At 38.8% G+C, this 24,940-nt stretch overlaps 1 long non-coding RNA gene across 2 annotated transcripts in view; it reads left to right on the forward strand.

The window, feature by feature from the left end:
• The window catches only part of LOC145990314 (uncharacterized), a 120,775-nt gene that overhangs the window by 82,681 nt on the left and 13,154 nt on the right, over positions 1–24,940 (forward strand). Inside the window, exon 4 of one of the 2 annotated variants that reach the window (XR_014441964.1) lies at positions 19,371–19,384. The exons of the other annotated variant lie outside the window; for it this stretch is intronic. This is a non-coding gene — a long non-coding RNA (uncharacterized LOC145990314). Of the gene's footprint in view, positions 1–19,370; positions 19,385–24,940 lie in introns of those variants that run through there. 2 annotated transcript variants of the gene reach the window in all.

The raw sequence follows: 24,940 nt of genomic DNA on the forward strand, positions 1-24,940 counted from the left end.
ACATGGGGTGGGGGAGGGGTGCGTATTAAAACTCTATCGATGTCTTGTATTTATACTGCCCTCTTAATTTATCATACAGTTTCTGCCTTTCCCGTCGAATATTTCTGGCGTCCCCTCTGTCTCATGAACCCTGCACTTGCTAAAAGTATGTTCCAAACGACCGAGTTGTCCGTTGGCGCCAAAATATCTGGAATCGTTTAAAGCAAACCTTCAGTGAGCACACAAGCAACAACTTCTCTTCCTTGCGAACTGCCACAATCTAATATACAAGACCAGTGGCGTGACGAACCCGGAACCGCTTACACCAAAGGCTACGCGGGAATCTCTTCATAATAATCAGTATAATAATGATAAAATAAATTAATGTGTAACTTGGGAGCAGTCACTTCAGTACAGAAACCGGGTCAAGTTTAAGGCTACTAGACGTCCCAATTTTTTCGGGACAGTCCCTTTTTTCAGTCCGTGTCCCGACTTTTTTCTGACCTCATTCGGGACGTCGAAATGTCCCGATTTTTTGTCATACCATTTTTTCTTCAATTTTCTAGTGTTTACTCAGTCACAATAAACATACGAAGGCACATTTTCCACAAAACATTGTTGATTGCGAAAAATAAAGGAAAAGATACCATGCAAGAAACTGTTTCTTGCATGTTAGTCAGGCGGAGGGGTAGAGAGAGGTTGAGCGTATGCAGTTATGTTTGTTAATACCGGTGCACGACTGTGTGGGTAATTGTTGTCGGGTGGAAAACAACGGCGCAAGTTGAACACAACTGTGTGCTGTGTTAAAAAAATATCTAATAAAATTTGGAATTAAACTACACGAACAATTTGTAAGAAATATTGCTCTCTAAATTTTTAATTTACATTTCCATATTAATATCTTTATACTACTGTAATCTGTTTTCTTCATTTCCAATAATGTGCTTTTGTTCTTGTTCCATTACATATTGTGCGTAATAACATTTGTTTATTTTGAGTAATTGATAACATATGTATCATTTATGATTTATGTGTACGTGCACGCGCATTAGGTCATGCATTGTGACATAGGAATAGAGTATAGTAAAAACGTCCCGATTTCACTGAAAATATGGTAGCTTTAGTCAAGTTCCTCTGTTGCCCATCATAAAGACCGGGATTCTTAGGAAACATCAAGGACTATTCGGTCCAACTGTTACTTCTCCCTATTTTTTTATTTTTAGTGGATGGGCCACGTTAGTGTAGAACGTGATAATTTCTATAACTGTTTCAGAAGGTACCTTCTGTTCAAAATTAGTAACAAATTATTTTTAGAATGAATTCATACATACGTTCATTAAAGTGCTCAAACCTATAAAGCAGTCTTTATTTGATAAAATCATTAACTTTAGTTGCACATCCAGGATGATGCTCTCTAATGCTAATATCCCCTTCTCCAAGAGATACCCTATAACACTCTCGCACTTTCACCACAGACAATTTATCTAGCTTATCTGCACTTTTACACTTTTGTTCCGTCTTCCGTCTAAAAAAGGTCGGATTAGATATTAGATGGTCACCCTGGGTTGGCTTAATGTTTATTGCACGCTTTCTTAAATTACGTTTTATAGGTTCGCAATGTAGTATGATTTTTTTTCCGTTCATTTAATGCATCGTTCATCATCCGTGTTTATAGATACGATTAACCTACAAAGATGAAAGTTACCCTTTGGGCATTGAACGGTGGCTGGAGACACAAGGTGATTTTGGAGGCTTGGCCTCCACGCATTTTAAGTCTCAACCATAGTTGTGATAAACACCACGCTCCGTTCCCTTTTATTCCTCAGGTTCAACCTCAGACATCTATTAAGACATCTTAAGCAGGGAATCAAATTCGTCTCCCGCATGTCAGTCAGAAACAGGCGGCCACGGGGTGGGACAACTGGGCCAGCTGCTCGAGGACCAGCGCTCAGGAGCTCCGCGCCAGATAAAAATATTTCATTGTGTACGGTTTATTACGAGTTAAGGACGCTGGTGCTTGCAACAAAGCAACTAATCTGATTTTTCCTCTCTTCACGGATGGTTTTGCCAAACTTAAAAATATCCAAAGTTACTGAAATTATGTTGCAAACAGGTTACTAGATTTTTTTTAAAAAAAGTTAATATGAACTATTCGTTTAATTAATAAATTATATTCTGATGTGAAAACATTAATGTTTGTTTTAAACAATGTAAAATCACGACAGCACCGAAATTCATCGAAAAATGAAGGAAAGAACTCTGATAGAGAATGTTATTTGATATGATTAAAAATTGCAAGTTTGCATGGTAAAATAATAGTTTGATTCCGAACCAGTTTTGAAAATTATACAATGAACGTCGCAGGAGACAACGGTGCATCGGAAATTAAAATAAGTACTAGGTTAGAAAGTTTTATCAGCCTCCCATTTTATTTTTTATGCTTCAACCTGTTTATTTCTGTTGGGTAAAACTACGAATAAATTAATCGTTTTTTAATTGATTACACTTCCGACTAACAAACAAAATGTTTTTTTTTTTTTAACCTAAGAAAATATTTGGTTATAGACACCGCGTATATTGTATACTCCAGGTACCTAGGTACACCCACCTAGGGCCGGGCCTGTTCAGAAGCGCAGCCGAGGGGAGCACTGATGCTCTTGAATGATATATAAAAGTGCTTATTTCAGAATAAAGAACTTTCCTCATAAACAAGAACGTCAAATACAGGGAGAGATCGCAAACGAACGGAATCAATGCTAAATAATAGCAATCGTTGCCCCCTTTTGAAATAACGCATCCTCTAACATAATTTCTGGACGCTCTCCAATTCAGAAGCATTGCAATTAAGAAAAAAGTAAATTAAAAATTGATGACCATAATTAGAGGCAAAGCAGAGGAATGATCATCCTTGAAATATTTTGATTTCGATCAGTCAAGTATGTGGTTTATAAACATGCCTCTACTTATCAACGTTTAAAATAAAATCCTCTTATTACATGAATGTGTGAGTTTTCTTGGTTCTCTCCTACCGCGCATTCCTGTCATTCTTTTCTTTGCAACGGAAAGGGGGGAGGGGAAAGGCGACGTTCGGGATCGGGATTAGAACCCGAGATCACGTGATAAACAGCCTGACATGCTTTATCAAGACGTCGGCTCGTTTCGCCCGGACGCACGGTGAAACCACAGACAAACGTGGTCGGTCTATGGTGAAGTCTCGGGGAGACCAAACACAAAGCCCGCTGAGCTCCTTCCCCTATCAGGAGAAAGAAAGCCTCGGAAAGTGGCACCCCGTAGATTTCGTGATGTGAGGTGCTGCTCATTACTCGGGCGAAAAGGGGATCAACCTAGTTGTTGCAATCAATGGAAGTATTATGATGACTTCATCTTTGCATATGGGCGGGAGAAATCCCTCCCCCCCTCCTTCCCGAACCAGCCTAAGAATTCTCTCTTCAAGCGCTGGAGAGTAACCTTATACCTTGCAAGTGTTCGTCCCAGAATATAATACGCAGGGTTGCCTGGTAATGAGGTTTAGATACCGGGCTTCAGTATATGGAACTACCGGTTACATCGAAGATACCGAAGATGCAGAAAATACCGTAAAATTACGAAGGTACCGTTTCGATATATCGATATTTCGGTGTTGGCAATACCTGAAATTTTCAAGTAATCAATATCTCCACCATCTTTAAAAAGTATCACGTTTCTTATCATTCATATTTATTTTCAAATCACTTATACTGTATATATGTACACATGTGTAGGGCTTGTGTCTGTGCGGTGCTTCTTTCCGAAGAAATTATTCAAGTACTCTTTCTGAATTAGTAAGCAACGCAAAAGGAAAATCCAAAGAAAGTTAGGCAAATGCGAAAGGGAAATTAATACTTACTGTCATGATGCTTTTTCGGTGGCTTGAATTTTAAATTGAACGCACTGTGTATTGTACGTGGCTTTTCTTCCCGTTTTGTTAATTCCGACGATTTTACATTTAGGTACTCCTAAGCAATACTGTTGTGTATTCAAACGTGAAACTGCTATCATCTTTCCTATTTATATGTTTTTACTTTATCAGTGACTCACTGGCAATCGCCAGAATGCACAGTCGGAGAGCTAGGCAAAATAAGGGCGAAAGAAAATGTTATCCAACTGCGTCTCGGTTTAGTAAGTGGGTGGATCGGTTCCGAAAGACTCAATCGCCCTTCTGAGTCTCCTACCTGCCCCAAGGGAACGAGTAGTGGTTAGTTATTTAAATGGCTTGCATTGGTTTATTGAACGAATAAATTGGTCGCTGCATAAAACGGACATTGCTTTACGTTGATTAGAATAAAAAAGTTTCAAAGTATTTTATCATGTATACTTGCTTGAAATTAGCAATACTTTTGTACAAACGACATGCTTTTTGCGTCTTTTATTATGTTGGCTAAAGAAGAGAAGCCGACAGTAGTTCCACAGACAAGGGTTGTGATAGTTCGATAGCCTTGGCTGAAAGAGAATTTTAAAACACGAATTGTTCTAGTATGAAAGTGTTTTGTGATCATTTTATAAATGTTACAGTTCTGCTGTATAAAGTAAAAAAGAAAATAATAATAATAACACCCTTTGTTGGCTTCTTTCATTTTCCACAGTGGTATTACAGAACGCCACAAGCTATAGCGAATCCCGTGCAACTCGCTACGTGGCTTCCCTTGCTGGTTTTATAGTTTCAGCAGCGGAGTAAATCGTGGCGCCAGGAAGTCTCATCCCGCAGTCGGAAAAGCTAGAGATGTAAAATTGCGTTTGCATTAGCTGCGAGTCACTACGTACTTCGTTCATTTGTCATCGTTGCTAGAATCTGTCCATCAAACATGGTCCACCACCCGCATAAATTGGATATAATTGAAATCAATATATGCAAATTACAAAAGAAAAAATCAATGAGTGAAAAGAGGGGCAATTTGATTTGATCGTTGATGTTATCAAGGAAGCTATAAAAAGGTGGTCAAACCACTTTTGTCTGTGGTTTAACTTTATTTCGAGTTCACTTTTGCTACATAGGCTAATCGGGAAGGACCTACAGTTTAAAGTGAGATTCGAGCCACTGAGCAATGTGCACCCAGAAGAGATGGAAGTTCGATCTCGGAACCCCTTGATTACAAAGTGACAGAGTTGCATTCAATTACCTTTGAAACGAAACGCAGAATGTGGTTGTTACATTATCATACTGATTCTCCTTCTTTTGCTTGGCGTACATAGTGTGAAATCACTGAAGATTGGCTGAGGGAAAAAATATCTTAATCTACACACAAGTGCGCGCGAATATGTGTGTGTATATATTATATATATATATATATATATATATATATATATATATATATATATAAATGAAATATGGAGTTACTAATTATTAAATTAAAAATGCATTATTAAATATTTGACTTATTTTTATAAATATCAGATCTGTACAAAGTAGCGAACTGATTACTTTACTAACTGTTTAAAGAGTCAATAAATTTAAAAATTGTTGAAATTGTTGAAATTGTTTTATTATTTAACAATTATTTAACTGTTGAAAGATTTATTTATTGATTGAATTGGTTTATTTTACTTACCTTTTGTGCCACTTTTGGCTAATCGCAAAAATGGGGATGAGTTATGATTAGACGGATTTTTAGGTTCTAAAAAGTGTGCTTTTAGATTCCTAAAATAGGCTCTAAAATCGTAAAATATGTTCGAAAAACCTTAAAATAGGTTCTAAAAATCCTAAAAATATTAAGTTACTCACGAAAAATCCTGAAATAGGTTCACAAAAATTTTAAATTGTTCAAAATTCTTTAAAATGCTGATTAGGTATAGTCATCTATATCCTGAAATACGCACTATCTTGCATAACATTATGTGTGTTGCCTAACCCTACGGCAATGGCAGAACTTACCATTTGAAATTGGCTATTAAAAACCACTCTTTACCGTATAGTTAGGCAACAGCCTTTTTACATGTTATTCACAGTCAAACTCCGCAATTTTGTTTGTGAGGATCATCTTATATGCTGAAAATAATCTTTCAACAAAAACATAGTCAATGGTGCAAACTTCAATGCTGAAATGTTGGTGAATGCCACAAAGCACCGAAGTGACTCGAAGGTGAGCAAGGCGACACAGACCAGACCACTTTGGATTGTACAGGTAACAGTGGAACCAGACATTTTGCTTTGTTAAGTGCTTTGAAAAATCACCATGGACTTGGAGGAAGGGAAATCGACAGAGAGTACATTTCAAACACGTTCGTCATTGAATTTTTTCGTGACGCAATAAAGCAAATGCTTCTGTGTGACATAAAAATTCTGTAAAATCCTTCAAAATATATAAAAACCTAAAAAAGGCTTGATTTAGGCACAAAAACTTAAAATAGGTTCTAACAAGCGAAATATTTTTTTCGTAACTATAAAACTTCATCAGTTGTTGCGCTTTTTAATCAAACGTTGACATAACTTATTATTTCTTACATACCTGTAAAGAAAAAAATTGATTAAACACCTGAAATCCGAGATCTAATTATAACTTAAAAATTGCATTCATTTTATTTAGAGTACGAGGTCATTCTATTACGAAATTTATCTAATTTTGTCTGGTGTCGCCCGTGTCACATATTGGTGATAAATGCTGAGGATTTCTGTTTTTTCCTTAGTTGACTTCTATTCAATGACAGCTTAAAGAAAGCTAAGCATTTGTTTATCGCAGACGAAAATTGTCCATATAACAATGCAGAATGTGAAAATTTCACAACAAAATTATATGCGAGGTAATTTCGTACTTAGTAAGTCGCTCGTACATACGTATTTGATTTTTGCCACAGATTTGGGGGGTCTACAGACCAGCACCCCCGGTACGATCTCGGCCCCAAAGAAAGAAGGGAATCAGACAAAAAAAAAACAAAAAAATAAACTAGAGTAAAAAGTAAATTTATCGCGTGAAAATATGGCCATTCTATTCAATTACTATTGTCTTTAGTTCGTAGACAGAATAATCTTTAAAGAAACCAACTTCTTTTAAACTTTTTTTTCGATGGCTTCACAAACGAGGAGACAGGATAGGGTAGTTGTTGAACAGTCGATCTTGTTTCTCTGCTATCGGTATCTAAGGTTGCCAGACACTCATCTTTTATGCTTAACTTCGCTGCTTTTAAATAACGTAATTTTTCAACATTAAAACATAAAGTTGGTTTACACAGTTTAAATTGAAAAAAAAAAAAAAAATGCTGTACGTGTCGTGAAGTAGTGCTGAGAGAACACGGAAGTGAGCTCTCTTGCTTCTCTCTCTTCCCAGACGACCTACATGTGTTTCTGAGGTAGTGGCAACGATGCCCACTAATCCCCTCCCAGACAAGCGAAGGGAGAAAACCAGTACGTGTTGTTATTAGATGTTATCTGTAGAAGCACTTTTCTCGCTCTTCTTGTGTAACTTAGGTTAAATACAGAAATCCTGTGTTGTGCGTGCAATCGAAGGCATATGTAATAATAGACAAATTGCTTATCATTATCATTGGAGTAGCATGGGCATTTCGGGTTGGAAAGCCAAGTCCAAAGGAAGGGTCGGCCCTTAATAATTTACTTATGGAATTAGTAGCTACAGGTATTTTATTTGCATGAAGTCAGCTGGGTTTTCAATAAAACATCATCCATGCATGTTTTAGCTAGAAAATTAGATGCCTCACTACGCCAAAAATGTTTTGAACTCTGGTGTTTTACACCTTTCTTATACCTTTCGGCGTGACGCAAGTCATTAAGAAACCTACCTGAATCACAAGCGCCTCTGAACAACAGTAGATGTTATTGTTGTGGGTGATCCAACTACTGATTGATTTGGTTTATTTTACTTCGCTTTTCTACCACTTTTAGTTAATCGCGAATATGAATATGAGTGATGATATTGATGAAGTGACACTCACAAAGAACACCCGTGCTCACGCCGGGATTTGAACCAGGGTCCTCTGTCGTCTTGGCGCGCTATGCAAAACACTCTGACACGGAGGTGTGGCGGATGATCCAACTATCGTACACTCTACTAACGTAACAGTGCCGATTAGTAATTCAGACTACTGTTTATTGCATTTTGAGAATGCTGATAAACATTTTAAAATAATTTTGTCCAGAGACCATTCGATGTTAAGAGTTTTCAAATGAATATTAAACATTCCCACTGACACAATATTAAGCGGTTAGATACTAACGAAATAATAATAATAAAAAAGAATAGTTTTTGCGGGTTAAGTGGTAGAGCAGTCACATGCTGAACTTATATCACGAGAGCTTCACCAACTTATTTGACAAAAACTGTTGATCTATTAGTTTTTAATGCACATCTCTGTTCATGCGATAAATTATGCAATGCAGTGGTCATTAAGAAATGGTATATTTGAGTTGTGTGGCCGCGGTGGCTCAGTCGGTAACGCGTCTGACTACCATGCTCAAGGTTCCGGGTTCGATCCCCGGCCGGTTCAAATCCGGGAACTTTTCTAACGGTGGAAGCGGCCCCGGCGCCCACCCAGCGTCGAATAACATGGGTACCTGGGGGAAACCCTGGGGGGTAAAGGCGGTCAGGGGCGTGATGCTGATCACATCATCCACTCACGACCGGATCAAGAAAGTGTGGGGCGTTACCCCCACACCCCCTATACATGGCGTGGTGCTATGCACAGGGGAACGCTTTACTTTTTTTATATTTGAGTTTGGTAAAGTTGCGTCAGTCAATATTGCGTATTGTTGCATCAAACAGCACGAGCCCGATTAAACGAGTAGGAATTCTGCTTCTGTCATCTGCGACAGAAGAAAGGAAAGGTCACATGAGCCCTAGAACCAATTTCTGCTCCGTAAGCTAGCGTCCAAGAGAGCATTGCCCGCATGCTGTAGAGATTCAACCTCCAGATAGGCAGCTGGGAATATAGTCATTTACGCCAAACCTGACAGGCGTCCGGCCAGGAAAGGCATTGAAAAAATGCTAGAACGACTGTTGTTAGTGGAGCGCTGCAAGCGGATCGCGAAAAATAGTTATTATAATGCTATGACGGTCAAACATATATGAAATTAGTCAAGTTTTACTTTATATTGTATTTTCATAATTCACGCATTTTTGAAATTTTAAATCACGGTACGAAGGGCGTATGGGCGTACTATAACGCTACTACACTGATCATTATGTTAATTAATTATCTGCGCCGGACCCCGTGGCCGAGCGGTTAGCACAACGCGCTGCGACGCTAGGGGTCCCGGGTTCGAATCCCGCTCGGGCTTGGTTGTTTGTAAATGTCCATTCATCAATTTCATAATTTCATCCCTCAACCTCATCGCAAATTAGCCAAGAGGCACAAAACGCGAAGTAAAATAAACCCAATTAATCAATCAATCAATTATCTGTGTCCCTCAATGTGATCTTGAAGGGTTGGACTGAATAAGAAAATAATGAAAAAACGATGAACATTTTGCCTGCTATAATGTTTGCCGTTGACTGTATACAGCAAGAGGATGTTTTGCTGTGGTCTTCGAAAAGGAGCCTAGCTTTCAAATCCTGGTCGGCTATTACACGAGTGTTTGTGTGCGCAGTTCCATCATTCATCCCCAGTGTGAACAATATACTAAGGTTTCCAGTGTATTTCTGTTTTGGCTATTTTACACCGATTTTCTACCTATCGGGTTAATCGCGACGACGAGGATAAATGATGAACCGATGAAATTGTGATGGGACACACATCCACGACTGACCAGGTACGAACCTGGACCTTCGTAGCGTGTTACGCCGTTTACTCCGCAACAGAAGCCGACCAAAGGTTTCAGATGACAAATGACAGAATGTAGACGCTCACTCACGATATCGCCAGCAACGGTTCAAAGTTGAGTCCTTTGAGTTTATTTCTTTTTATATTTTTTATAAGTCCATATTTTTCACATAAAGCCTAAACCCCTTGTTTCGGAATGAGTGTTTTATTTTTGTGTAGTGTATCGTGCAGTGCGTAACACTGTTGGCTTGTAATTCAAGGGTTTCCAGATTCTGTCCCCTGTGGAAGCACATTGTGCATTGGTTCGGATTCCAATTTAAACTGTAGGTACAGTCTCGGATAACCTATCTTTGCAAGGAGTAGACTTAAAGCAAAGTTTTAAATATTTTTTGCGATTTCGTGTCTTCATCATTTGTTCTCATCTTCGCAATCAATCAAAAGTATCAGAAAGGAGGCATAAATTAGAAACGTACGAATAAAACAAAAACGCTTTCAGCCACTTAAGTTGACCTGACTAGGTTTTCAGTCAACTCTGTCGTTAAACAAACTGGAGCCAGGGTTGTTCAGAGGAAGCGGAGACGGTTGGGACACGATGCTTAATGGGAATTTTTGGAGGGGACAACAGTAATTGAATTTTCATAATATAATAAATAACAAAACATTAAAAAATATTTTTATACTTTTTCTATCACTTCTATCTAACTTCACACAAAAATGTGTATGTGTGGTTGTTTTAAATCCACTTTATGCACAGATAGGATAATCGGAACTGGGCCTACAGTTTAAAGTGGGATCCGAACCACTGTACTATGTGCCGACGACACTATGTATAAAGCGACGACGTTGCCACTACGCCATCGGATAGGCCCCAGGTACGGGTGTGGTATGTTGAAGCAGAGAATTAGTTGGAAAAGTCAAACAAACAAATAACCAAGAGCACGGTTCAGTACGCTAAAAAAAGTGCAAAATATGCATTGTTTATTTTTATGTTTCAAAACATGAAAGTGTCAGTACTTTCCTTTCGATAATATTTTAGTTTCAACTTCGGCAATGAAGATTTCAAACAAGGGCGGAACCAGAAACTGCATGTTTTCTTTCTTCAGCGTTGGTTCTTTCACACCTGCAACCAGGCAAAGGGACAGCCTGTTTCCTCCGGCCTATTTCTTTCAAGAACTTTTAAGAAATAGTCGGGCTGTTAGCATTTTATCCAGTGCCCACCACCCTATATTGGCTTACATTCGAACCACAGAATCCCTTATGAAATCTGTTTGTAATTTTTAATTTCCTCTTCTTGCCTTCTTTCGATTATTTTCGAATTAAACTTCCAATTTTACTTGGTTATTAGCTCTTACTAGTGTTGGGCGATATACCGTCTGGACGTTATATCGCGATATTGAAACTATATCGTCCAGGCGATATCAACTACACGATATATCGTCACGAAATTTGGCGATATATATCGCCGATATCACGATAGGGAGAAAATATCGTATTGTGTCGTCTGTGACGAAATTTTCTTGACGATATATCGCAATATCAAATTTCGGATATCATCCAACCCTAGCTCTTGCTCTGAAGTGGATTTCATTAAGTATATATATTTTTTCGAGGGCACTGCTTCTGCATTCGTGCTTGTTTTCACTTTCAAATATCATTCCCTCTTCGGTTGTTGCCACCTCGTCTTTCCTTCTTGTTGGCTACAAGTGCTCAATGCAGAGGTTGGAAGATTGCTGGCGCCGTTAGCTGCGGGGGAGGGGAGAGTAGATGCATCACCCCCCACAAGGTACGGAAAACGCAGAAAGTAGATGTATTTTATTGGGTTTCCTTGTATTATACCACGCCAGAAACAAAGTTAAAGCACATGCACGTGTGATTGGAAGTACGTTTAGTTCCACGCCTACGCGCATTTGCGTTTTATTAATGTAAGAAATGGTCGAACAATTTTGAATATTCCCAGTTTTCGTTGTTCAACAGATGCCAAAGAATAATCATGCTAAACCGATTTTGCGAGTCAGTTTAAATACAGATATCTGAAAGATATGTGTAATCATCCTAATCAAATCATAGCCAGTATTAACTTAACGACTATTATTAATTATGCCTACTCATTTTATATAGGAGTGGCTGCGGTAGCTCAGTCGGTAACGCGTCTGATTACCATGCTAAAGGTCCCGGGTTCGATCCCCGGCCGGTTCAAATACGGGTACTTTTCTAACGTTGGAAGCGGCCCCGGCGCCCACCCAGCGTCGAATAACATGGGTACCTGGGGGAAACCCCGGGGGGGTAAATGGAGTCAGGGGCGTGATGCTGATCACACCCCCACTCACGAGACCGGATCAAGAAAGTGTGGGGCATTACCCCCGGCATGGTGCTAAGCACAGGGGAACACTATACCTTTTTACATTTTATATAGTAACCCTTTGTGCTTGGGGAAGGGAGTGGTCAGACGAGTCATTTTCTGCCTCCCCTAGATAACTCAAGATTACCTCCCCTGCAGCCGCTTAAGGCCGGTCCACACCCTACGTCTTAAGTACGTCTTGCTTGCGCAGTTCAAAACTGTACCTTTAAAGATGTTGCAGTTCACACGCTACGTCTTTTACCTACTCAGTTCCGTGCAGTCCATCATGTAGGACGTGTTACTGTGGTCCATTTTCGCAATTTGCATTTTTTTCTCACGTGGTGAGCCTGATGACTGGAGAAATTACTTACGAATGGATATTGAAACATACAATCATTTACTGGAATTAGTAACCCCACATATCACGAAACAAAGCACTTGTATGAGAAAAACAATTTCACCATTGCGGCATGGGGGAGGCCCCTCTTAGTTGGAATACTTTCCAATGTTCAAAAATCAAAAGTTAACATAATAGCCTTTTTTGACGGTTCTCTAATGAGAAAGTTATTTATAATTCAGTTTGCTTAAAAATGCTTCTATTATAAGTAAGAAATCAACAACAATGTACACGATACTTATATTTTCATTATTTTATGCCGCTCTTTTACCTCTTGGATTAATTGCGATGATGAGAATGGATGATGAAAGATTTAATGATGATTGGACGAACAAAGTGATACATACGCACATGACCATGGTTCGAACCTGAGACTTCTGTCTTTCTGGTATATTTTGCTGAGAGTATTGCCATAGAGATAGGGTAAGGTAATATTAAAGTACACTTCCTGTGAGGTTGAAAAAGTACCATCATGTTATCATTTGTGGTTTGGTTTATTTTACTACACTTTTACGCTACTTTTGGCTAACTGCGAAGATGGGGATGAGAGATGACATGATGAAATTGATGAATGGACACTCACAAACAAACACATATGATCAGTTCGGGACTCGAACCCGGGACCTTTGGCGTCGAAGTACAGTGTGATACCCACTCTGTCTCGGACACGAAGATAGGCTAATCCACTCTGGGCCTATAATTGGAATTCCAACCACAGTTTAATGTACTCCCTCGGAGACTGAACTCAAGTCCCCTGGATTATATGGCGACAGATTTACCACTACGAAATGAAAGACTTGAGTGTACCTCATCGCTTGAATCAATTCAAGGCCTCCCCGATGGCGCAGTGGTAGCGTCCTTGTCTTGTAATCAAGGGGTCCCGGGTTCGATACCCGGTGGAGGCACATAGTGTTTTTGATCCCACTTTAAACTGTATGTCCAATTCCGATTAGCCTTACTGTGGACTTAAAACACCTAATAAATATAGCAGACTCGTCATCCATGGAATTCGTAGACTCCCTCGAAGTTTCCTGATTGGTCAAAAATCCAAATAAATGAAAATATTATAACATTGGCTTATAAACAACGTTATCTCCAGCACCAGAACAAATTGATTTGTTAACCTTGACCAATTCTTTACGATAAACTCTCCTCATAGAATTGATTTTTCTTACTTCTGTGTCTCTGTTTGTTGCAGCGTCAATCTACTTGTATTCTTGTAATAAGCCGTCATAGGCCTGATTCTTGTCACGGTCACTGTAGTCCTTTGATTTTACCTGCCACAAACACGGAAAGCTCTTGTAGAGTTCAATGAACTCAGCTAAATACTCGCGTGAACACTGACGAAGAATGGTCTTCGTCGTAAAGGTCTAATATATCAGGGAAAAAAAGAAAACAAATTCTCGACCTCCGCTAATAGTGTTTCGACACTAGGGTAGAATGAGAACTGAGCGACAGGTGCGGTGCACAAAAGACTGAGGGGAGCGTCCACACGCACAAATTGTTTGCACAGATGTCTGAGATTTGCGCAGACATCTATGCTCTTGGGCTCAGTCTTTGGTTGACAATTTGGTTCACGACCTATTTAATTAAAATGTTTCATACATAAATATTTATATTTTGGTTATTTTATGTCGCTGGTGTATTTCGCGGGTTAATCGAAACAATGAGGTGGAATGATGGAGTGATAGAATGATGAAGGAACAAACACGATGTCCATGATTCCATGTTATCGCGTTTATTCTTTACATTTAGCTATACTTTACGGAAACTGTGAAAAAGTAGTTAACAAGACTTTAAAACCAGAATTTTAGTAATTGTTTCATAACCTCAAGATTATCCCATGTACAGAATTGGATTTCTCCTATTTTACTACGATGCTGTGCTTCTTGCTTGTGGGCGAGGGGAGCTCAAGGGAGGGGAGGGGGTAGACGACGTTCATGGCTGCAGCGTTGCCGCTTCAAAGTACGGAAAGGAGGGAAATTATGCCATTGCTGTTTTCTCTGTGTTGGTAATATTTCTGGGCATGTGGCCTGAAAGCAAATGATTGTCTCAAGTCGGATTAAACTTTATGGATAATAATGTTTGGATTCCCATTAAAAATTAACCAGTAGACCTACATAGTCCTGCACCGTCGCAGTGCGGTCTAAGGTGTGATTGATGCTTTGGGGTGCGGCTACGGGATGCACTAAGGTTCGAGTCTCCTGGGGAAGCGTGGCAACTTTCCTCTGAGATTTCGGCCAGTGTATGGGACCGGTGGCCACTCAACATCGTGAGGAAATTGGTTGAATGAACTCCCTCCTTGGCAGGTGGACCATCACAATTCGACCATAAGTTTTTATTTAGTTAATCTCAAAGAGAGCGGTTGTTTTGAAAACACAAAAAGCTGCACTTTTTTTTGTTCTCACGACGATAAGAAATCTAATACATACTCGAAAAAAAAACCGTTAGTTACTGTAGCTTACCCCAGAATTCATTAAGTTAAATTTGATGTAACTCGTATTTCTGAAGGTCTAATGGTAAATTTCTAATTGTAGTGAAAACTCGAGTAGTCATAATTTTTAATCGGACAGTAGTGCGCCGGATTCTTTCTTTATTGTTTCCTTTATGACGCAGCGTTTGTGCGAGAGATCGTGATGATTAGATATAAAGACATATCGCTGTTCAGGAACAGCACATGTTAACACCTTGTATTGATTGCTTCAATCAAAATTTTTGGGTGCGTCGGCACATCAGGCCATTTTGCACCCTTCAATGAATGCGGGGAAGATTCCCTTATTTAAAACCCTTACTTCAATTTAAAAAAAAGATAAAAAAAGGAGTGTAAAAAGCCCCTCAAGAAAGGTTAAAAATACAGGTTGTAAATGAACCTGCATTAAACAAACACAACACATGAGAAAGGTAAGGATATTTAAAAACTACCACAGAAGCAGTGGAACAGACCTGCTCTTCTCAATTTGTTTTTTTAAAAAAATTGTCTAAAACATTGACATTGTCACCCAAAGAGGATGACAAATCCTTAGGGAGGTTAAATCCCTGTCTGATGTAACTAAAATCGGCACATTCGAGAAGAATGTGTCGAACGCTTAAAACAACGTTGCAAGTACGGCACAAAAGAGAGCCCAGTTGTTGCAGCAAACGTCGATGTGTTAGACGACTGTGTCCGATTCGGAGCCGCTTTAATATTACTTCTTCTCGCCGCTAGGGACGAAACGAGGAAGCAGCGATGGGCTTGATAGCTCGCAGCTTGTTTCCCCTTATCTCATCCCACTCGGCCTGCCACGTGTGAAGAACCGAACAACTAAAACATTCTGCAGGTCCCTAAATGGCCTTGTAAATGAATCGCCTGTTCTTTGTCTCCTTATCACATTTTAAGTACAAGCACCTTTTAACTCTTTCAGCAAAGTGCTAACTTGATATATAAATAGCAGGTGTAAATATACTAATTAGTTTCATAATTTAAATTAATAGACGCTTATAACACGTACGCAAAGTTCAGAACTATTCAATAAAATAGGTTGGATCTTGGAGAAACGGGAAGAATTCAATTTATCGTTATTATTATTATTGTTTTCTTTCACTTTCGGTCTCGGAATGGAGTCTTCATGCACGACAGTGTGTCCAAAGTCACCTGTATTCCTAAAATTGCGTACATTTTTCTGGCAGAGACAACATAGAAATCAGGTTAGATTATCATAAGCCATATAACTCCACACTTACATGATTGATTGATTGATTGAGTTAGTGTTTTAAGACCACCTTATGCGCAGTAAGGCTATTTGGGACAGGCTATTTGGGACTGGGCCTACAGTTTAAAGTGGGATAGAACCACTATGTACCTCCACCGGGTATCGAACCCGGCCACACTACCATGACATATATGCCTTCAGTCATGGCGCAATGCACGGGAAAATCTGCACCTTTACTTCGTTTGCGCTTAATTCTTTCCATTTGCGCTTAAAGCGTTCGTGTTTAAACTTTTCGTGATTATTCTTCTTGTGCTTATTTATTAATTTTGGTACGCGATCGTTTCGTTCTGCATTTCTTTGAAATTTAATGGGACTCGATACACTGACATCGTGTCATTCAATGAAAAACTGCTTGAGAAGACTTGGCTTTCCTAGGCAAGTTGCGCCAAATAGTTTAGTAGCGTCCACTTCCAGGGTGGGGCAAAGGTCTGTTTTCAGACACAAACATTGCTTTCTAAGATTCTAGGGGATCGAAAGCACGTAATATCAAAAACACTTGATTCAGTTAACATGTATTGATTATTATTATTATTATTATTATTATTATTATTAATAATATTATTATTAAACGTGTAACATATAGCGAATACATTGCATTCAGTTAGAGAAGTTGCCAGTGAATATTGAGTAATATTTGTGCATTCATACCGTAGGTGGAGGGAGAACAAAGAGAACAACAAAATTCGACACACCCTTTACACATCATTAAACTTTTAAACCTGTCGGACGTGTTATTTTAGGAAATGTATATACTTTATTTGAAAGAAAGTTGTGGGAGTTGCTGCTATGTCATTGGCCACCGCTGAAACTTATTTGTGCAGTTATAAGCCCTACGAAATGAACCCTAGTTCAAAGGGGGAAGGGAAGGGGGGGGGGTGATGGACGGCGAGGTTCATGCAGTGTATGGACAGCACCAAACGTTGTCGTCTGCCAGGCCAGTGTTCTTTAAAAGTCATTTGTATATTATAATTATTTTACGTCACTTTTTTGCCACTTTTGGCTTATCGCGACGATGAATGCTGATTATGTTGTATGGATGAAGAGACAAAAAAACAAAAAAAAAAACGTCTAGGCTGACGGGACTCGAACCCGGAGCATACGGTGGCGAGCTCCTGCAGTCAACCAATCAGCGTACTCGCTCACAGACTACAACCTTTAGACAGAGAGTATGCTTTAGAAGTGGGTGGAATTAATCTTTTCATACCGTTCCGCTCAGGAAATTACGACAACCATTGATTGAAAATATAAACATATTTTAACTGGCGTTAAAAGAGATCTGTAAGAATATCCGTTTAACATTCATATTGGTTGAAGAATAGAATTTAATAGGTCGGTTGTTATAACTACAATTAAAACTTTGTTGAAGAGTTTGTTTCATGTTATAAGATTATAATTTATATTATTATGATAGTATTGGAGGCAAGGCGTTAATTTTCAGCCGAAAATTTCCAATCGGTTGTTTGACGAATGGGCTAAAAAACAGAACACTGATCGGCGCAGAACATGTTGACCATTCACATCTCTCCAGTAAAGCTCGGATCACCCTCCCCCCATGGTCCGGTCAAGGTTCGTTCAATCGCGCTCAGCTCTAGGTCCGGTCACGATCGGGTGGAAATAATATTTGACCGGAGCGTGAGGAGGAGGAGCTTGACTTTGCGAAGCTCGGTCATTGATGTGAACGTCTGATAGGTTCAGCCCCGTTGCAAAGAATACGTGACCAAGTTTTGTGCTAGAAGATGAGCCGTCAGAAGGCAACGACCTATTGTAACAACTGAAAAAAAGGCGAGTAATTATGAAATTGATTGATGGGGCCATTGAGCAATAAAATCCCACAATATTTTCCTCTCAGTTCTGTTTTTAAAACATTGGTCCAAATATGTGATTTCAAGAACCTGACTAAAATAAATTTAAAAAAAAAAAAACTGACCGAAACAACCAAATTACAATTAGTTGAGTTGAGTTGGTGTTTTAAGTCCACTTTATGCACAGTAAGGCTAATCGGGACTGGACCTACAGTTTTAAAGTGGGATCCGAACCACTTGTACCTCCACCGGGTATAGAACCCGGGACCCCTTGATTACAAGGCCAAATTACAATTAGCAAATGAAAGAAAGTTAAATAGGGAACTAACCACAAGTACGATCCGTAAACACTAGTTGTAACTACATTTTTTCATCTCGTTGCATCAATTAAAATCCTTAAGTCAAGAAGCTAACCTATTGGCGGTCATATTTTCCCGTACAACCAAGTTGTCATTTTTGTGTGTGCAAAGGGAAGGGAGGTGGTGGTTGGTCGAACCTCTGCCAAGGGAAAAGTCATTTTTGATAAGTGGCCCCGAATCAAGATTAACAACGAACTTGTTCTTCGTTTAAGGAAAACGATACAAAATTACTCCCTATTTAAAAAAAAAAAAAAAAAAAGTCGAGGAAAGCCACGTTCCACACGATGCGCGTAACAATCGGGTCCTTGAAGCTAGGCTTACAGCCTGCTGTATATTTGTCATGTGTTGTGTGGGAAACTTTCTAATAAAAGATATGGTCAACAATGTCGATGTGAAACAATGAGCCCGAAATTTTTTATGTCGAACCTAGATCGACAAAGTAGTGTTAGCATTGCTGACATTTACAGTTTTGCACATTGTACTTGCAAATAAACGTTTGCCGATTTCTAACCAAAAGTATAACATTATATTTATGATAACCGACCTCCTGTCAGAGTGGTTAGCAGAGCGTGCTACGCCACCAGGTTCGAATCCCGGCCTGGGCATGGATGTTCATTGTGATGTTCTTTCATCAATTTAATCGTGTTACCATTCATTCTCATCCTCCAGATTAGTCAAAACTAGCATAAAAACGAAGTAAATCAACCAAGTCAATGAATCCCCGCTTTCACAATTACTTTTCTTCTTTGTCAATTTCTTCTAATTAACGCCAGTGCTGCAACAGGCAAGTCCGTTGTTGAAAATATCTTAATCATTGTAGTTAGCACAATAGACAGGCTTTTCATACAGAAAAATCCGTGTACTCTGTCTGGAGGAAACCAACACCAGACACGCGTTGATCGTATCTTGACGGAGCGAAGCGTGACCACTAGTGTGGATTCCCTCTGACTGTGAGCGGAGCTTTAGGGAAGAATGAATGACCCGAGTGTTGCTTGAGCGTAGATGTGAATAAAGCCTAAACGCTACAGTTGCGCTATACGAGACGCGCTGTGCTTTCTGTGACGTCACCTGTGCTGTTTGGGTCTGTGATAACGACAAAGATTTTTCTGATTTGATTTATTTTATTTTCCTTCGCGTTTTGTACCTCTTGGCTAATTTGCGAAGATGGGGATGAGTGATGAAATGATGAAATTGATTAATGGACATTCACAAACAATCAAGCCCGAGCGGGAATCGAACCCGGGACCCTTGGCTTTGCAGCGCGATGTGCTAACCACTCGGCCAGAGAGTCCGGCAAGTGGTGTTGAATTTCCAAAAAATGAAGAAAGAACAGTAAAAAAATCAATAAATTATTATATGTGGGCCTATGAACCCCGCCCCCCGCACAGGGAAGTAAGTTTCTCGTACGGCACGGGTAAGAAAAGTACATCGGGAGACAAGTTTGGATGTTAGTACCTATCCAAGAGAAGAAAGACAATCTTATCATTGAAAAATGTGGAATATTTAGCTCGAACGAATGAATATGTGTAATATTTAATATGTATTATAGTTTTATTTTCCCCATACTATTAACATTCTTCATACTATCCGTGAATGATTTTTGAGTTGTTAAGTTCATTTATACAAAGATAGGTTAATCGGGACTGAACCTACATTTTTATTTGGGATCCGAACAAGTATGTGCCCTCTCACCCACCCCGGGTATCGAATCTGGGAGCTCTTGATTACAAGGCAACGACGTAACGTTTACCACTATCACTAATATTTCATTTATACGATTTTTCAATTTAATGTTGCTAACAAAATGTATTTTTTCGTTATTGATATTATCATTCTTCATAATACTCAGTCATTGTTATGTGCCCCTACGTGCGCCCCTATATCCCGCTAAATCCGCCAGTGTATCAGTCGACAGCACCTATCATTGCTCTGTGTTTCTCTTTAACCCCCTGGCTATGCCTGCCGTGGTTTGTCGACGAGTCTGCCCTCTTGCGCCTGGAATTAGAGGCTAAGACACGTGGTTGGGGACCGTTAGCTGATTTCCCTCTCCTTCCGTCCTTGTCGACCGTACACGCATGCGCACGAACCTCGGAAAGTAAGTGCATCTGACGCTGTGTATGGGAGCCCGCCATCTGCAACGAATTCTAACGACCATAACCGTCATTTGTGTATCGCGAAATTGTCAAAAAAAGCTACACTAGCGCCACATACCCCCCCGTCCCGACCCTCAAGTTTGTGTATCGTGGTTTGTGTGTAGCATATCCGAGGTAAAAATAACTTTTCGCTGGAAACAATTTTCTGGGCTATTTCAAGGTCGTAGAGTCCAAAAAATTGGGAGAGCTTTCCGAGGTACCGTCATTTTTACCTCGGTTAAATTTTTTACCTCGGAACGTTGGTGTTTAATCTCATGGGGCACCTCGGAACAACGGATTTGCGAACTCACACACACACACACACACACACACACAGATATATATATATATATATATATATATATATATATATATATATATATATATATATATACACACATATATACTAGCAGGCACGTATCCAGACATGCATTTCGGGGGTTCAACCAAGTGTCGCAATAATAATTATAATAAGAATTAAAATAATTATATTTAATTAAATTAAAATATTAATTAAATATGTAAATTAATATTGTATTGTTATATTTACATGAACAGGTAAAAGATAGTAAAAGAACAGAGATATAACAGCACGTATTCATTATCTAGCTTACGTGTAGTTAAGATCGCCAAGATTTGCATAAAAACAACTGCCCTGGCAAGGAATTTAATGTCAAATAGAAAAGGAATTCAATATTTATTGAATAACAAAATAGGAATTAGATCAAATTAGCGCAAAGTGAAGTTCTTTATTAATATGTTACGGATATTATCATTAGCAGCGTGCATAAATCTTTAGAACCCTCAAAGCCGTATGAGCCAAACAAGTTCAGCGGAAATAACCATCAATTACACTGGTCTACGTCCATTTTGCTGACTGGAGGCTGATGGTTGTTCTTTAGTAATTCGGGGGTGGTAAATCCAAAACCGAAATCCGTTTTTTTCTATCACGTCAGGTTTCGGAGGAAAATAGAAAATTATCTAAGATTAGGGATGTATATTTAGAGCAATGAAACAACGTAGTCCGTAAAGAGGTCACAAGATGGCAGCACATGGAATATTATAATGAATATTATTTTGTTACGTTCCTAGCAACTTTCCTCACCCTATACTCCTATAGTCGGGAGCATGGAGTCTCTAAGGGTCTACACTGAAACCTATCTTCAGGGTAGGTGCAGAACAAATCCAACCAACGTCGTGAAGTTTTAATGAAAAGTTTATTTACTGCTTGAGTGTTTACAGCCAGTGGTTAGGTAACTCGCAACTGGAACTTGGAGATCAATGGTTAATAGATAATTCTGAACTTTCTAGAAAGGTCAAACTAGGGTGGCCCAAACCTAGGGTTTTACAGAAGAGCGGCGTACACCTATTCACTTCTTCCTAGACTTGGAGTTATCACCCGAGATTGCCAATTTAGGTTTTTACAGCAGAGCGGCTTGCACCTATTCACTTCTTCCTAAATTGGAACTTATATCCCATTCGGCTAACCTAGGTTTTACAGAAGAGCGGCATACACCTATTCACTTCTTCCTAGATTAGACCGTTCCTATTTGGCCAGTCTAGGTCTTTAAAGAAGAGCGGCTTGCACCTATTCACTTCTACCTAGACTGACGCCAGAACAGACCTCCTTACGGACCAAACTCCTTCGTATTTATACCCAAAGTTCCAGCCTCGAACACCTGTCTTTAGGTAATTTCTTATTACAATACTCTAAATTACATCAGAAAGATATTTGAAAAATACATAGTTTGGCAATTAATAATTTACAAAGAAAGTTTACATATTCATTTGAGTTAACAATTATTTCTTTAAGGCTGATAAAATCTTACATTTTGGAAATATACAAATTTAAATGTTCCGCCATTATTTAATTACAATTAGGTTAGTTCATCAAACATGGATAATCTTTGATTGGCAAATCTATATTTACATCATAATAAATGCTCGTTGTCTTAAGCGAGCTGTCTTCATTTGATAGTTACAGAAAGGTGAATACATTAGTTCAACAACGCCTTGATTGGCGCGTTCATATTTGCGTCACAACATGTAGTATCACGGACATTAACAATGACTTGAGGTAACACTATATCAATTTTTCTTTTTAACACGGCATTGCAAAGTTACAAAATAAGTAAGGTCGTAACAGGTTCCCCCCTCTGTAGTTTAAAGGAAAATTTGAGAAACGAAAGTGAAACAAATTTTTCTTTCTCTAAACTCTTTGCCTTTCCTATACATTTTTTTATATATACACCAATTGCGTTTATTATTTCAAATTAAATGATTAGTTCAGTACAACTAACAATCATATTGTTTCCCAAATATTAATGCTTTATCAACATTTATAACACAACACTAGAAATTATATGGTTAGATTTCAATTAAGTACATGTCTTAAATACAATTTTACATTCAAATTTTAAACTGTTAAATCAACATATCATACAATTCTCAAACGATAATATTTGATCACAACTTTTTAAACGGCTTTCTTTTTTTATTATATATATATATATATATTTTCAATTCAACACAACAGTTTTTAAAGAATTAACAAACAAATACAACATATCAAGGTTACACACATTTAGTTAAACAAGAATTTGTTGCTTGATTAATTATTTCCTGTAAAGGTGATGTTCAGTTATAAGCTATTTCAGTAATCACCATTTTTTTCTTTAATTAGGTTTTCTTTAAAATAAACCGCATCCCGTTCCAACTAAACAATTTCTTCATTTCTCGCTTGGCACCATTCCGACTTAACTTTAGTTTCTTTGCCATGAGTTGGAGGAAAATCTTCTTCTTCATTTTCACTTCCGGGCTTAGCTCCAGGAACCATCCTTGCCAATCAGGGACATCCTTTTTAGGAACCTTGTCTTCCTTCAGGGGACTAGTAACTAGCGGGGCAGGTTGATCGTCATAAAAATGGTCATTAATTAGTTCAGGGACGTTTACTAACTCCTTGCGCACTAGGGTTATCAAAGCTTCAACAGGAAGGTCGTCCACTAGCTCATCACAGGTTAGTTTGTTAACGTTTTTGTCGTTCCCAACTTCCTTAGAGACTGCCTCAATACTAGAGGAAAATTTGTTTAGTATGTCTCTTAGTTCAGCCCTATGCTGCTTCTGCTCAGCTTCGATCTTCCTAAAGGTATCCTGTAGTCGTTCGTTTTCCTTTCGCCTAGTTTGGATCAATATTGAGGTAAAACTTTTGGTAAGATCCTCTAAATATCCCTCTAATCTTTCATTGTCAGATGTCCAAGCGTTGGATTGTTGAAACCACTGTTTGTAGGACTTGTCGAACTCCTCCACAATTTGTAGTTCTGCTAAGCTTAACTCTTTGGGTATCTGAATAGCAGAGCTCTGTCGTTCAGCCATGTTAGTTCTCTAACAATCTTGATACGTAATGCTTGACCGTTCATCATAATCTCACTTTTTAAAGAATTTCGAGCCAGACCTAGACCTTTATATAATAATTATTGATCTCTCTTTTTCTCAGTAGAACCTTTTAATTCTAGAGTTTCTCACTCTTCCTTATTATTTGACCTCTCGTATAAACGTTTACAATTCAAGCCATCTTTGCTAACGCTATGAGGACTCAGCCTCTTAAAATAACAATTTCTTCCTTTAAATTGTTACAGCAATTTCTCTTCTATCCTCGAAGAGTAAGGGAATCAACCTTTTCCCCTGGTAGCCCTTCCTTGGCTTACCAAGCAATAACGCTTACTCGGCTTATGGAAACATCCTCGGTTCCCTGTGATTAGTTTATAAGGTCTTTCTTTTCATTCAGGTTCTGCACTATTATTAAATTTCTGTTTTTCTAGGTTCCAGTCCTCCTCGGCTCGAGCTCCACTTCTCCAGCAATTCCTTTCTACGTTCGGCTGAACAATTAATTTTTTTAAGGTTGTGGAAATTCTCCTTTCCTAAAACTTCCTTCGTCCAGGGATCCCTTAGCAAAGCCACATTATTCCCTATTTCTATTATTTCATAGGGACCCAGGAAATATTCGAAAAATTTGGCGATTTCTTTGTTTGGTGCCGAACTCAGTTTACGATTTCTTTTTAACACTAAATCTCCGATGTTCAAAATATATCCGCTTTGCTCGCCTTTCTTTTTCTGAGTTCTTGGTTTATATGAGGCCAGGAACAATTTGGTTTCCCATTTGATCTTTCCTTCGTCTCCTTTTAAAGTTGAGTATCTCAGGACAATAGGCTTTCTGTCTTATTTCTTCTTCATTGGCCATCCAGGCATCAATGATTACTTGACTAATACTGTTTTCAAAGTCCGACGTATTTTTTCCCGTCAAGGTATTTCTTCCTAATAATTCTTCTTCCACCAGCAGTCCTTCTTTCATTAAATACAGTCTTTGGTTTTTTGTATCTAAATTTGCTTGATATTTCTCCAAAAATGGGTAGCCCATTAATAAGTCAGCATCTAAATTCCGAC

This window comes from Lepisma saccharinum, chromosome 7 (assembly GCF_977018435.1).
Source record: "Lepisma saccharinum chromosome 7, izLepSacc3.1, whole genome shotgun sequence".
NCBI classification, from domain to species: Eukaryota; Metazoa; Arthropoda; class Insecta; order Zygentoma; family Lepismatidae; genus Lepisma; species Lepisma saccharinum.